The following is a 16195-nucleotide window of genomic DNA, read 5'->3' as shown; positions in this document are numbered from 1 at the left end:
GCGCGGCGACCAGTTTCACCGCTCATGTATCCCCTGCTTTAAACAACATGATTAACGGTTTGCGAGGAGGGCGGACTGCTTTCCTCTGCTCGGCTACTGCGAAATCCGGCCGCGTCCGGGTCCTGAAAACTTGAACATTTTCAAGTTTCGACTCAGTCCCCGGAAAGCGCAAAACGTAACTGTTCATGACGCTTCCGAGTCCCGGACGTTCCCGCATGACCGGATTCTGGGTTGGATTAGACCGCCCTTCATGCATGGTGTCTCAAGCGTGCCTTCCGCTGTAAAACGAGACGGCAAAATAGACAAATCGCACCAGAAGTTGCGCAACACCACTGCTGCCGCGGTGCATTCTGGTTCCTATATGGTTATCCACAGTTTTACGGCCGCCGCTTCAATGCGCGTTGTGCGCCAGGCGCTTGTACATTTTCGGGTTACAGGAGACTTTTGATCGGCTGTTTACTCACGCCTTTCAATGGGTGGAAAACAATATGGGGCGGGTGACCCGAATGGTCGCCGGCCAGCCCCATATTGTTTTCTTGTATCCCTTCACTGTGGGCAGTTTTTCATTCAAATTGCTGTATTTCATTGATGCCGTCTATGTTTCACTCCAAATCTCCGAGAGAATTTCTTCTTCGTGAAAAATATTGCGCCCGAGTAAACAAACAAAGGAACTACCAACTAGTGATTCCAGAAGTGAAAGTTTCTTACAAAGCCGCTCTCGTGTTTTTTTTTTTTTTTTTTTCATAATGTCAACAGAGCCGCGAAATCCGTGCCTACTTGCACAAGGAACGTGCAGATCGAGCGATGCCCCGAAGAGGAAAAGAAATTTCTATATACCCTCAAGGATGGCTTTCGTTCAATCCCTGATTCCCTTTGCAACGAACAACTTCCAGCAGGTAAGTGTTTGTTTTTTTGTTTTATTGAGCAAATTTTTTTGTGAGTTGTGGTTCGGCCTTTTTATCTGCGAGCGGTGATCTCTTTAGCTGTGGATAGATCATTAGATGCTCCAGGTTCGCCATACCCTGCGTCTCTTGAGCGGCCGCTGACTGTACCTTGGTACGACGAAAGTCGCTGAATCCAGGGAAAGCAGTGCCGTTGCCCTCCCCGCCTGCTTGCAGGACACAAACTTATGGTCGTCTGCAAACATGCAGACGACCATAACCTCGCAAAGCGATTTGCTGACCACTATCTGTTGCCATGGCGATCCCCATTTCGGTCCCTACAAAGTTTCGAAGCTTGGAAAGGGTCGTTGGTAATAGCCGATCCATACGATGGACTGATCCGCGGTCGGATTGATCACGTGACAACATGTCCGCGGTTCGTCCGTCTCCCAAGCGCGTCCACACGAGGGAGACGACGAGCAGACGCAAGCGAGGACGGACCGAACCTGTTCGGCATTCTACAGTGCCGCGAAACTCCAACATCGCACCGTTGTGCAAGAAAGAGATCGACGTTTGCTACCGCAATAAGGAATCGAACGCCGCTGTTACGTACCGATCAAGACAAAACACCGTGATAGATTTCGCGCGAAGCGCCACTAGCTTTACTAACCCAAGGCATGACAGTGACACAGGCTCCAAAAAAATTAATAGCGCCGAAGAAACAGACAAGGACGAAGAAGTGAACGAACGCAAGGCGCACTCGCAACTGTTGTTTATTTGAAAAAAAAATATTCATAATATAGGCCCACAACAACATAATAAAGTGGTGAACTGGGCCAGTTGGTTGACGTTATACACGATGGAGAAAACAGTTCAGAAAACGTGGACTACGAAGAGGAACAAACACGACAGGACAATGCGTACAACACCGTAACAACATGGGTTTCATCACCGTGTCGACGCATTGCTTGTCCCCCTAATATATTCATGCTCTTTCTTTGATAGGGCAAGTGATGCTTCACTTACACAATCTGCAGCCTTATCCCGGATTTCAAACGCCACATGCAGCTCTCTACTAGTTCTATCGTGGTACCGAGCCAAAATCTTAATGTCATGTAGAACAGGCGTACATGGGCATCTGTTGCAATGCATGACAAGATGACCCAACCAGCCCACCTATACCACTTTTCTGCAGTTATTATGAACCAACTAAGCCCACCTAACCACTTTGCTGCAGTGACTCAGGCATGGTCCTGCAGTGACACAGGCATGGTTTTGATCGCACCGCGGCGAGAAGAGTTTGGGCGAAAATGGGGGCGCCTAGAATGAGAGAGCGTTCATGATCACTCGGTTTCACGAGCATTATGGTGCGACTTACTTGAGCAGTGTTGCCTGGACGCCAGATGAAAATGAACAGAATTCGTAAATTGATTATTGCAATTACTAGAGCTCTAAAAATCGTGAAACTTTGCGTCTACATTAGGCGGCCTATCAATATTCCATTACAAGAATAATCGATCCGTTTAAGTTTTGTGACCTAGCCCCAAAACGAACATTAATATTTTCTCGCGTTCTACAGTCGGGTGACCTTACAAGTTGTATTACACGAGCGTTCTCAAGTGAGGGTGATATTGCCACGCGCGCAGCTGGCCAAGTAGGCAGCGCGCGCGTGGTCTAACGGTTATCGTACCTGGCTCTCACGCGAAAAGCCAGGATTCGATTCCTGGGAGCGACGCAACTTTTTGTTTATTCCTGCTGACTAGTATTCCGGTAATTTCGAGAATCCTGTTGGCTTGTTCGAATGTTCTACCGTGGTTCTACGCGTCGAACTTTCTACGCCGATTTTTCGAGAATCCCACGCATGTACTATCGGGGAAAAATGAAATGCGAACAGAGGAGCGCGTGGCTCGCGGTACAGGCTGCGCCACCTGGAAGTGAGCGTAGGGCCGAGGGTGCGTGGCCTACTCCGATGTGCTCACGCCCTTCGCTCTGCGCTCCCCAAGCTTTGGCAGTGCGCCTCTCAGTGGGCTGAATGCTATCACCGCTATCTTTGCTCGCTCGGCGCGTGCGGCGAGCTTCTTCGCACCGCACGCGCTGAGATTGCAAAGATAGCGGCGATAGCTTTCAGCGTACTAAGAAGCCGCTGCCGAAGCTTTGGGAGCGCCAATCGAGGGGCGCGAACACATCGGAGTAGGCCACGCACCCTAGCCTCTAGGCTCACTTCCAGGTGGCGCAGCCTGTACCGCGAGCCACGCGCTCCTCAGTTCGCATTTCATGTTTCCCCGATAGTGCATAAGGGTTCCGCGTGGCGAGCCACTATCAGCTTCGCCCCAGCGTTCGACTCTGCTCTTTCGCCGACTTCGACGCCCGCGACGCTCTGCTGTTATCTTCTGTTTCCTTTTTATTTTTGGGCACAAGTTCGCCCCCATTAAACGTTTAGTTTCTTCAGTTATTATCGCCTCATCACTTGTCATTTGTGACAATATATTGATTGGTATTGATATTTATTGCACTTTGGGCGGGTAAATTCGTGCACGTGTGCCGGTGTTCTAGAAATGCTGGCGCCGATGCTTTAGGTATGCCGAACATAATCGGCTCGATGGCTTTTGGTCGGAATTTCAAGGGCGCCCTAGCGATACTTGGGCCCAAGTGAGTTCACCTACTTCAGTTGACCCAAGTGACTTCTGGCATAGCCTAATGATAGCCTATGCCTGTATATCCTACGCATGTTGGTCGGAGGAAAATTCAATAGGGGCCGCCATCTGAGAAGTTCCATGCCGCCACCGTTGCTTCAGGGAAAGGGGGGAGGGGGGCGGATGCAAATTTGGTGGTGTCAAATGTATGCTCAAGAAGCACTCGCTTAGCTGGTCTCCGAGCCTGGCGCAAGTGAAGCCACTGGAAGTTCGATGCTTGTCCCGGAAGTCGGACGTGCTCTGGGCTTCCTAGCTCATTCAGTCGATAGTTTGGTCCGTGCTGTTTTGTGTCTTTGATTGGTTTTTAATACTCCCGTTTTGGATTAAATCCCGAGAATAAGGCATTTGAACGTGGGACATACGCACACTTGATAAACTTGAATCTAAAAATGTTCACAACGAATAGCTTCCCAGGACACTTCTCGGCTCCGCATGCACTGTCACTCCGCAACCAGCAGGATCTCTCGAACCAGCACTCGGAAGAGTTGAAAAGCCTGTCAAGTGCTCACTTCCGGAACAAGCCGCTTATTTCTGGTGGTTTCAAATGTGTCTGCTGAATGGGCCATGCACCCCCTTATAGTAGAGATTGGTGTCCAGAAGGTACGCACTTAGCAGCAAGGCCATCACAATGGCCGCTCATGTGGCATCAGTTCAACTTCAGCCTAGGTCCAGACGCCGCCGGGGCTACGAGGTAATGGGGCCCATCAAGCAACTTCAAAAGCGCAAGTCACTAGGATTTTTTCTGTTCATGATTGATTCAGCGATGATAGAACGTGCAGACATATGACGAACACCATGATGTTGCTCTTTTGACTTTGTCTCATTGGTCCTATCAGCATTTGCTGCATCTGCAAGAAGTCACAAGATATCTGCCCTGAATCCGCGCTGCTTTCGTACATCTTTGATTTTCCGAAGCGCAGGTGGTAAACCATTTGCCCCCTCCCCCCTTCTTTGTTTAACAGGCGTCGAAGTGTGGAACAAGTGCCTGAACCAGAAAGCACTGGAGAACTGCATGTTAAATATTCCGGAACCTAATCCCAACTTGAACACCGAAGCGGACAGGGACGCTGATAACTGCAGGTGATGAGTTCACTTCCTCATCAACTATTGCCGCCCGCAGAGCCGAGAAAGCAACGCTTGGTGACGGTTCTCTAGAAGATTCCCGTTCATTCTCTCACCAGACGTAGCTTTCCCTCTGCTTTGTTATTCTCGAAAGTGCCAGTTCATCCTCGCCCGGAGCGCGCGACGCTCGAGCCTTCTTTGCCGAACTTTCGAGATAGTGACGCACGGTAGATAAGCAGCTACCCGCGACCTTGTCGAGTCAGTCTCGCTAGCGCTCTGTAGTGGCGCCGAATCGCCGCCCGCTTTTCTGCTGCCTCGACGCTCTTTCGTTACTTATTTTTGTTGGCACAAGTTCGCCAATTAAACCTTTATCATTCAGTTGAATTTTGGCCTTCTCGTCGCCTTAATTCGTGACACTATAGTCCCACATGAACGACAAACAGCAACAACCGACACCACGACCAACCTAACTCACGCTAAAGCTTGCAAATGAATTCGGTGTATACGTTGGGCAGGCTCGCAATCAGTCGGTGCTCGTGAAGTACGTGATTGCACATCTGTCAAAGCACGGCCGGACAGGATATGCGCTCGCTGTCTTATCGGCCTTTCCGGTGAGGCATGACAGCGCTTATGGTTCTAATGCGGCACTGAAATAATTCGCTGGAAGTTCCACGCTGGGCGGTCGTGAGCTGCACAGTAGCACGGCCGTACGAGGTCAACTTTCTGTGGCTATGCAGTCGAGCCGTTCGACTCACCTTGATCAGTCTGCCCACAGTCCTCGTGGGGAGCAAACACATCTGCCTTTCGTTTTCTGCTTTTCGGAGCAAATGCCAACTGCTTCAAAACGCGCTCTCTTCGGGCTTTTTTGGGCGCAATGGGTCCGTCGAAGACCCATTGAATATCGGGAGTACGGCTCCAAGGACTAGCTTCCTTATGTTGTATCCCGCTACATAATGCCCCAGTTTAAAGTGTCTAACACACACACAATAGTTCCCAACAGGGTTCTTCTTTGGTGTCCTCTTTCTTACGCGGTGCGTAGCGATTCATCGCTGGGTAGCTGGTGTAAAGAGACACCAGAAAACTTCCCCGATGTCGAGTTGCCATACGGGAAAGAACAGAAAACCACTGCCCTTAAAAAATGGTCATTCAGTTTCTATCAATTTTTATAGAATATACAAGAGACTTAATAGAAGCTCTTTGATCATTTTTGTAAGGGTGACCCCTGCGAAACAGTCCCACAGGAAAAAAAAAAGTATATATATATATATATATATATATATAGTTTTTACAGCGAAGCTGTATTTGGCGAGGGTTCCATGGATTTTTCGACTACGTGACAAAAATACTGCAGGCTCGCAATGCTGCATGCGCCGCACGCGCAAGACTTCCCAGTATAAAAGATTCGAAGTAAATATCCAAAATAAAGCGTTGACGAAGGCGCGCGCAAGTGGCCATTTGTTTTAGGTTTATGCTTCAAAACAGTTACTGCTGCAGACGCCGGCACGTGTGGCACGTGGAACACCATTCCCTGCGTTCTCCTTGATGCTTCGGTAAATTTGCAATATGTCTATTCCTTAGATTAGTTCTGAATAGGCACCATTTTCAAGATCAGTAGACTCTAAGGCGGTGAATCAAAGTTTCTCAAAAATTTGCCGCAGTGCGATCCGCGTCAGCCATGTCTACGCTCGCACCACCCTCTCTTTGTCGTCGTTCCAAGCGCTTGCGTGCGTCCTTTCCTTTCGCTCTCCCGCGGTGGCGGTCCCGTCGCGCGTGTCTACTTTCCGCCGGCTCCTCAGGCGGGTCTGTGTCCTGTGCTAAACAGCTTCGCTGGTTACCCACCTTGATAGAGTGTAATGGCTTATAATTTTTCAACACCCTAATGGAAAAAAGGTTTGTCAAAAAATTTACAACAAAAATATATTAAAGTTATATTTACGGGGCGAAACGAATTTCTAGTTGGAGCCCGCGGGAGCCCGAGGAAAAAAATGGCTACTAATCACGTGGTAGAGTTGTGCGCCGCCACGCTTCTCCGCCGCTGTATAAGTTAAGCAAGGAACAAATGAGCGACAAAATGGGCGCCGCGCGGTGGTTTCCATAGCAACAGCCCAGGACGCTATGACGTAGACCTGTGCCAAGCCCCCACGTCACAGCGTCAGCGCAAGTTGGTATGGAAACTGCCGCACGGCGCCCGTTTTTATGACATTCTTTTTTTCATCCAGGCTGTTTCAAAATAAATTTTCTTTTGCATATGTCCTTTATGAAAAGTTGGGTCGCAACGCCCCCACGCAGAGAAATGCGCATGGTTTCTCCTATTACAAAACAGTCCGCAAGAAAAAAAAAAAGATTAAAAAAGCGCGCGAATTTAATACATATCGCCGTCAAATTTAGCGGGAAATTAGCGTCACGTGATGGCACGGCGTCACGCGACGTCATGGCTTCACGTGACGTTACAGTACGACACGGGCACCGACCGCTGACCTGTAACGGGACGTAAGCCCGCTGAATTTAAGCACGGGCAGTGGTTGTGTAGAACTGTGCAGCGTAAGGGTGCGCATCGCGGCAAGTAACCATGTTTTTCCTCAACAGGATAAGAGCAGAGACGCTCAAGTACGAACTGGCGGCGGGCTCAGACTGCCCTGCCTCTGCAAGCGCGGCCGAGAGGGCCCTGTACGATCTTCGCGCGATCGAGCTCGGCTTGCAAAGGTGCCCCCGCCGAAGATCCACGGCTACGGCGGCAGCGGCTTCAGCACGATCCCCGCCATCCTCGTCACGCTGTCAGCCCTGTGCATCGCGCTGCTTCCCCTGAAGCAGACTCTGCTCCGGGATTTGAATTAGAACCCCGGTTCCAGAGCAACCAGCGATACTCAAAGCCCCCCTTATAGACCGAACTACGTCTACAAACTAAAAGTCGACATTTGCCCACACCACGGCCAGAGCGCGCGAGCAGAAACCAGAGAGCGAAGCACTTGGGGAGCGCGCGGTGGGTGCGCTCCCCAAGTGCGCTTCCCACGCGCAAGGCCGGCGATCCGAACGCACGAATGATAACATCCGCGGCATCGCATCGGCGCCGGCCTTGCGCCTGCGATCCGGTCATTTGACGGAATTAATTTTGAAACTCAAAACTAGTCAGAAAGAGATGGGTGGATATAGGCGTGCGAAAAGAATTTAGCGGAAAGCGTCCAATAAAAGTGGGTCACCCTTCCCTCCTCCTCCTCAAGAGCTGCGCTCCAACTCGGCATTACAGGGAGTTGTAAACGGCTTTCACCTTTTATTGTTACTTTTAATCGAACTGCGTTACTTCTATGCTACTTTTCCATAAGACTAAAAAAAAGTCGAAAATTCTCCCACCCCCAAGTTTATTACAGGAAGTGCAAGTAACTTGTTAACCATCAGTAGAAGGTATGTGAATACAAATCAATGTTGCGAAATGCGAACCCCCCCCCCCCCCCTTCTATTTCAATTCCACTAGAGTTTCGGACAATTCAATTCTTTTCGACTCCTCGGAATGGAGACACTGGGCCCATTCCCACTCCTGAGATGACTAGGGGGATCGGTGTCCGAGATTCCAATTTCGAACGTCGTCGAAAGCGCACGCGGAATCATTCGCTCCGTTGGAGCTAAGCAAGCGTCCCTGCTTGGACGCGGTGATAGCAAGTAATTGTAAGTAATTCATTTCTCAGTGAATAATATACTTGCTTCATAAATGACCGTTTCGAAAAAGTAGTGGATTAATAACTAAATTACAAGAATTAACGAAATTCAAGGAATCCCGTTACATGTAACGGATTCTTTCCCCGTTTGCTTTCTAGTGGTGTAAAAGTTAAAAAAAAAATAAACACGAACTGTCTTATCCTGCCCAGGAGAAGAAAATCACGATGGAAAGTGATTGAAACAGGAATAGCCTATTTTGAAAGGGTAAAAACAGTGCAAAAAAGACACTGACGAAGTCGTACACATACAATGCGCCGACTTTCAACTATTTAATTTCTGAAAAATGACGCCCACCGCCGTGCCTACATACATCCAATAAGATCACGTCACGTACGTCGCAACATATCAACTGGCCAATGCGTCGGAAACTGCTGATAAACGCAAGTTCGCAGTCATATAAACGAATCGAGGGAGAGATGACACACTTATCTTTGTACTTTAAATAAAGAAGTGTTCCGCTATCTCTCTAGTCGTCTTTCGACGATGCTTTGATAGAATCTCAGTATCGATTAAAACAGGAGTGCACCCGCACCTATCACAGTGCACCGCCAAGATTCCTGGCAGTGACGACCTCACCGAGCGCGTGTTCACGCAATCTGTCGTTTACACAACGGCCTGTTTGGTAGATGTATACCTTCTTACACCGTCCAGCGGAATACTATAAACCACTGAAGGGACAATCCTATTCTTATGCTGCTTAGCACAACCGGGGATAGGGGTCGGACCTCTGTCCACTTTATTTAACCTGTGCGCAGCCTTGTGGATATAAGGTAACACAGCAGGTCTCTGCGTAGGCTTCTTACCCGTGCCAGCCTCCGGATTGCGCACTTTTTTCAAAAGGCTCTCAGCCACACCTACCAGAAGGCTGCTAGGGTATACCCACACTCCAAACATTTATTAGCCTGCCCGCAAAAACTCGTGATCATCTTGTGCGGACATGATCTAGTAAGAGACCCCACAAACTACTAGTCATAATTCCCTTTTTTATTACTTTAGAGCGGTTTGATTCGTACGGAAGTACGGCCCTCCTCGACCTAGGTGAGTAGTTCCAGCACACATGAGACTCAAAGAAAGCAAGCGCTCAATGTCTAAAAACTGAAACTCTCCTTCCTTCGGGTCCTCTTTGGTGAACTTCAATCCGTTAGAGTGCTCTTTAAACACACTCAACGAATCAGCTATCAGAATCTCCCTGTCTTGGGAAGACCCAACCCGGAACAAAACAAAAATATCATCAACGTATCTGAATACCTTCATCTAGTCACTCCCGATCGGTCAGCCGCAATTCTATTGTCACACTTGGACAGAAAAACTTCACTTAATGCGGGCGGGACACTGGTCTCAATACACACTCCTTGCTTCTGTATTAACAATAAACCCTTGTACACCACCATTGTTGAACTTAAATGAAAACAGAGCAATCCTACAAATTTCTCAACGTTCGCCCCGCTAGAATTTTGTAAAGGAATCTCTCCACTGGCATAAATGCACTCCCTTACAGTTATCAATAAATCGTGGATGGGGAATAACACAAAACAAGCCCTCTACATCAAAAGTGACCGCATCAGACATCTCAGGGTTTCCGCTCGACCACTGACAGCGAGTGGTCAACCCTAAACGGGTTTGCAGCCAGAGGAAAGTCGGGTGTCTCCTGGGGAATTCCGCCACATGTAGCTGCCACGAACCCATTTGTGACACAATGACCCTGAACGGCATGGCCTCCTTCAGTGACCTCTGTGTGAAGAAGACATCAAGGTAAAGTCCTTTCCCTTCGCATCAGAAGATCTCAGTCGGTCTAGGCCCTAGTCCTCACAAAGTTTTAACGCCGTTTGTTTGACCTTACACAAGGCCACATTATCGACCACTTTGAAGTTCTTACCAATCGCCTCCCAAGCCTTCACAAGGAAACAGACCATCAGGTACCAGGGCAACCTTCTTTTTTTGTCCGTGGTCATTAACTTCAGACCTTTTCCTATACAAAATGATATAACCTTGCCCACGTTATGCTTCTGACCCTGACCCCAAGGACGCCTCGGTAAAGATTCAACACCTTCCTGAATGTAAATACAGTGCTGACTTTTAATTGTTGAATTTCTGAACAAAAGATTTCTTCGGAATTTAAACAGTTAAAAGTCATCGCTTTGTGTGTGTACAAGTTCTTTCTCCGTGTCCTTTTTGCGCTGTATTTACCCTTTTAAAATGCAACACCAACTAGCCCAACTCACCACTGTGCTACAATTAATTTCTTCTGCTTTGGGCTTTTTAATTGTTTATATCATATTTGCCGAGTTTGCATTCAGACATATTTTACATCGACGCCACAGCTGCATCAAGTCAGACACTGTGCCTTCGCATTGAGGAAGGGATCCTACCCAGGGGAAGTCCTGGACCTTTCCCTCCTCCGGATGTCAGAGGGCCACTCAAGATGGGTGACGACGATCATACATTCTGAGGTGTGTAGGCAAGCAAGGCTTCTGCAAGATTCTTTTAAGGTATGGTGTTATGGCGTCTACAGGGACGAGAAGGCTGCGGTCCACTTGCTGCGGAAGTGTTTGAACGAGGCAGCGAGAAGCACCGAGTTTTTATGATCACGGATGAGGCTGTCACTATGTTCCGCGGTACCGAGTGAGTACGAATCTAAGAACATTGTGGTGCTTGGTGGCCTCCAGGTGCCGGAGGACGTGCGTAAGGTCCTGATTAAGGGTCCGAAGTTTGCCACACAAGAGGCGGTGTTTCCCCAGGACTTGGTCTCTCTCTGGTTAGAAGTGTGGCGGGGAAGGCGGGTGGGGAACGCAGAAAAAGATGCATTCTGGTAGGTGTCGTATCTTTACCGAGGGGTCCTTGTGGTCCGGGTCAGAAGCCTAACATTGGCAAGGTTTTCTCCTTTTGTATAGAAGAAGCTCTAAAATTAAGGACCATGGACAAAGGAGGATGGTTTGCCCCTTGTACCTGAGGGTGTGTTTTCTGTGAAAGCTGGAGAAACGATTGGTAAGAACTTCAAAGTTGTCAATAATCTTTCCTTATGTATGGTCAAATACTAACGCTTAAATTCCAATGCTGCTTTCAGGTAGGAAATGCGGTCAGCTTCTACAACTGAAACTCCCTCTCGAGCATGACAGGCTTGTCGAGGGGACGTTTCAGTCTGGCATTCAAGTCCACTGTCACTCTCATTTTCGGCCGTGCTGCCTCTCTGGGTCAATTCGATTAAACCAATGCTTCGAGAACTGCGCGCACTCCTAATTATGTTTCTGGTGTATGAAAACTTTGTTATTTAAACTTTTGTTTTGAGCTGAAGTTAGACATAAGTTGTGGGCTCAACTCGTAAGCTTTAAGGTTCAGGTCAATCGCCCGCCGTTTTCTTTGGTGGAAAATAGAAGACATTTGCAGAGGAGTTTACAAGAGCCTCAAACAACAGAATTGCATTAACTGAAGCTTCATGCATGCCTAAAACCAAAACGGAGGAAAAAATACGCCAGCACTATCTTCTTTTTCTAAATGCGAGATTTTATTTAGTCTTAGTGCCCTGTCACCATTGATCTCCAACCGCCAAGACAGACATCGTGTCCAGAATCAGGCAGCTTTGACTAGTTTTCCTGCAAGGTAAACGCTAATTAAAATCACAACAGTTAGAAGATTAGACGAATGGAAATAGCTCGCACCGGTGTTCACCAGAGCCTGATGCAGCGGAGTGCTTCTATTGTGCATGTTTAGAGAGACGCTGTGCAATTCACAGGTACCACGATTTAAACGGCATAGAAAAACCAGCTGAACGAAGTCCGCTTATTGGCACGAGCAAAAATCAAATAATAGATTATTGCGAAACACGGTGCCTCTGAATACCTTAGAGGTTTGCGTCTTGACTAGGCCTAAACTGGTCTACTTCAATTATGACCCGTATATTGAAGGAATAAGAAACCGCGAGATTTATATCATAAATATATTCGCTATATTGAGTATTAAAGAGAGCGGTAATAATAAAAGAATTGCGGAAACCCGTAGCACTCCTAAATTATTCATCGAAATGCCTATGACGTGCTTCGTGTGTCTATGTTTCCTGACAACTTCAGAGGCAGAGGGCGATGCTTATGTTCACTCTTCTTAAGTAGTGCTACGTTCTGTTCTCTCATTGGTTAATTCCAGAATTTCCTTGGATCCGGCTAAATATTAAAATGCTCTAGATTATTCATGCTGGACGCGAAACGCACAAGTGGGAAGAGTACCTCAGAAGCGCCTAGCACTTTCCAGGATCATATTCCAATATTTGTACAATGCGAATGTTATTATTTGAGGAAAAAATCCAATTTTCTTATGTTCGGAACGATGAATAGCGCTTTCTAATAAGTAGCGTCTAGAGATCCTAGCATTGCCTCAAAATTGCGTTTAATGTGCAGAGGTAAATTGCGCTTGGGCTCTCATTATAGAAGCGAAATTGAGTGCAAGGGGAGGACCTCCACTACTGTTCAATTGAGATGAGCAAAACAAAGTCTAAAAGGAGTTCACGAGAGTTGTACGCGATTCAGGGATTTAGAAATCGGTTCTTGCTTGGTTTATTGGTGCAGAAAGCTGGGTGTTCACTGTGAAACCATTGGCTTTATTCAACCTCACGGTAGAACGCATTTTTGCTTGTCATATTCACATTTATTCTTAGGTTCAAGGGTTATGATAAATATATTGTTACTTTAATGTATACCAGGTACATATTGTCCGTGGTGCAAATATTATATATCATCAAAGGAACGTTAAATTTTTGCAGCACACAAGTTATAAGAAACAAAAAATCCATATATTTTGGAAAGAATAAAATAGTTTTTTTTGTTTACATTAAATCCATTTTACTTATATTTTATCAATTTGATTTCAATCAGTGTATCTAGAAAACAATCAGATGTCATCACTCCGAGTGGATCTAAAAGGGGAAATGAAAGAAAAAATGACAGCCCTCTGTGCGTTGTGAAAAAATAGTCTTAAGGGGTTATCAATTTCAAGGATTCGATGTTCTATTAGGAATACAGTTTTCTCACTTATTTTCTATAACGCACAATTCAAGGTTGTCGAGGACGCTTCGCATTTATGGGGGCTGTAGCATCGATGACCGGAGCGAGCTCTTTGTATTACAATGCACATCGCCTAAACAAACGCTCGTGCAGCGGGAGCACCAACCTAAAGTATTAACTGGAGCATGTGAGCTTGGCGACCGTCCACATTATGTTATTAGAGGAGATGTTGTCCTTAAATGCATTAATTAGCTTATTTCAGAGGAAAGCCTGGTTAATGATCTGTCACAGTAGTGGTGCCGTTCCACTGAGCGGGCAAGCTTTGCATATCACTAATAAGAGCGTAAATCGCTAAAAAATATATGATGAGTTAACTAAGCATTTTAGTCCCGTTAACTTAGTAATGACTAAGCTTGGGTTCCCGTACCTGGTTGTTACAAACTTTCCGAGCTCGGTATTCCAGTTGGCTCGGTATATAATATTTGAGTGCTCCCGTTTTACATTTCTTAAATACGAACAAAAAAATTAGGAAGAGCGCTTTTTTAGGCTTCACATAAACAAATTTATAAGCTGAATATTGGTTTCCCAAAAGTTTAGTTAAGATTTAGTTCACAAAAATTAAGTTAAAAAATGAACATCTGAAAACCTTATGTAGTTGAATGCTTTTCGTATGTCGGCATCGAGAAATAAACACACAAACGAACGTAAAGGAAGTTTAAAAAAAGTTCGAAAATATATATATGGACATGGGAAGTGTCTCTAGACAATACGATAGATTGTCTATACAATACGATAGCGCTGTGTGAGAGGATTGTTTTTTGGGTGTGTGGAATCCTTGAGCGACAGTTCTTCGAGTACGCTAAACGTCGACAAACATGAACAACCAACTCTCCCAAACTCAAGTTCTTATGATAGATGGCGCCAGTGTCAAGAACGATTGCAAGGCACGTGGATGCACTCAAACGGAAATGTCTGAGCCGGGCGTTAGACAGCATCAGTAGACCACCTTTCTACTGGTGTCTGTGCCAACATCATGCCCTACCTTCTAAATTTGTTCATCTCTGTTCAGCCGTAATCACGATACTCTCACATCTACAAAAGGTACGGAGTTTCTCCGCTGACATGATGAGAAACATATCTTTAGACAGGCCTCACGCATCTTCCGAACGTTCATAAGCATGTATGCTTGGAACACGTCTGCGGAAGCTTTTATACGACCAATTAACATGACTCTCATAGAGTAAATACAACTCAGTCAATGAGAGTCTCTTTCATACGACGTGGAAGCAGCGTGACCGTGGTCGAGGCGCTCTGGTGGACTAAGTTTTAATAAAATACGATACATAATTACCTCATTTGCAGGTTCTTTGGCATTTCTTCAATGTTTTGAAATTATTTCCATTCCCGCGGCAGCCTCCATAAGTAAAGCTTTTGCACTGCCCGTCGGTGTTGTCGAAGTAAAATCTCGGTAAGCGGGCTTTGCATGGTCCAGTTTTTTTTGGCAAAGAGCAACGTTCTCCAGGGCTCCCTGCGAAAATCGTAAGACATACTTGAGATAGTCTCGGGTTCGGAAGAAATGCGAAAAGTGACGGAACTTCCAGCGCACCACCGGCACAGCGTCGAGGCTTGGGTTGTGCTGGGCGAGGTTCAAACACTTCGCAGTAGGACGCACACCTACGCAGCGCCCTACTCTCCACCCCGCAGTTTTATCAGTTTCCAGGGGTCCCCTTAGGAAGTGCGGCATTGGTTCACGGTCATGCGCTCCAGTGTTTGCATTTCATTTGAACCCGTTAGTGCGAATGACGTACAGGGCGCAAAAAAAAGGTAGCCGTTGTTTGGGGCACCAGTAGCTGTTTATGCTCTTTTTTAGCGAAATTCGGCAATGTTCACACGTACAAAGGGGCATCGGTGGTCGAGTGGGCTAGCACACTCCAACTCAGAGCTCGTGGAGCGAAACCTCGTTCTCCAGAGCACAGGATCCTGGGTTCAGTCCCCGCCACTGCCCGATTCGATCTGGTTGAGCATCGTACCGGCGTGCGGTTGTGTATCACCACTGCCTGGTGCACGCTAAAGACCCCAGGTTAGCGGTTGTACAGCACTGGTTGAATTGCCCCTCTACAGCTGAGACAGCGGACGCCCACTGAGGCAGACTAACTTCCGGCTATATAAACATACACACAACAATTTGCTTTGCTTGTCACACGTAGAAACCGATTGCGCGGAAAGAGTGCTAGTGATCCTGCAGTCTCATCGTCGCCGCCCCTCGCACGACGACGACGTCATTATGGCAGGGCAAGCACCTTCTGCATAAGAAAGCCTTCGTACTGAACTTTCGCTGCGTTACTAAAAATTGACTGCAGAAACCACTGTTGTTGGTTGAGTATAGGAACTGCCATAGCATTCGTCACGAGAGAAGTAAATTTGTGTGTGTATGTTTACACAGGCTGAACTGAATTTGCCAGAACGGGCAACTGGTCTCTCAGCTTTAGATGAGCAATATAGCCTGTGCGGTAACACTGCTAGCCTAAGGTTTTTAACGTGCACCACGCAGTAGTGATACAAGATTGCACGCCGGTAGGGTGCTCATCCAATCGAAACGGGCAGGAATGGAGATTCAACCCAGCACACCTGGGTCCTGCAGCGTGAGTTTCCGCTTTACGTGCTCCGAGCTGCTGTGCGCTAGCCCACTCGGCCACCGATCCCCTCATAATCATAAGATTCACTACGCAGCTCACTTTCTTTTTACCTTCTTCGAGAACGCTGAAAAATTGGAGGGCGGCGGGGGTATGTTTTGTGCCATTGTATATTGTTGTTCAACAAAAGAAGTCCCGTGTCCGTCCCCGTCCTTGATATTTTC

At 47.1% G+C, this 16195-nt stretch overlaps 1 pseudogene; it reads left to right on the top strand.

Moving 5' to 3' along the window:
- The first annotated feature begins 488 nt into the window (after positions 1 to 488).
- LOC115317526 lies at positions 489 to 7541 on the top strand (annotated as a pseudogene).
- Positions 7542 to 16195: the final 8654 nt, after the last annotated feature.

Source organism: Ixodes scapularis, unplaced genomic scaffold, assembly GCF_016920785.2.
Source record: "Ixodes scapularis isolate PalLabHiFi unplaced genomic scaffold, ASM1692078v2 PGA_scaffold0__279_contigs__length_252992795, whole genome shotgun sequence".
In the NCBI taxonomy this organism is placed as follows: Eukaryota; Metazoa; Arthropoda; class Arachnida; order Ixodida; family Ixodidae; genus Ixodes; species Ixodes scapularis.
This window is presented reverse-complemented; position numbering and strand designations above follow the sequence as displayed.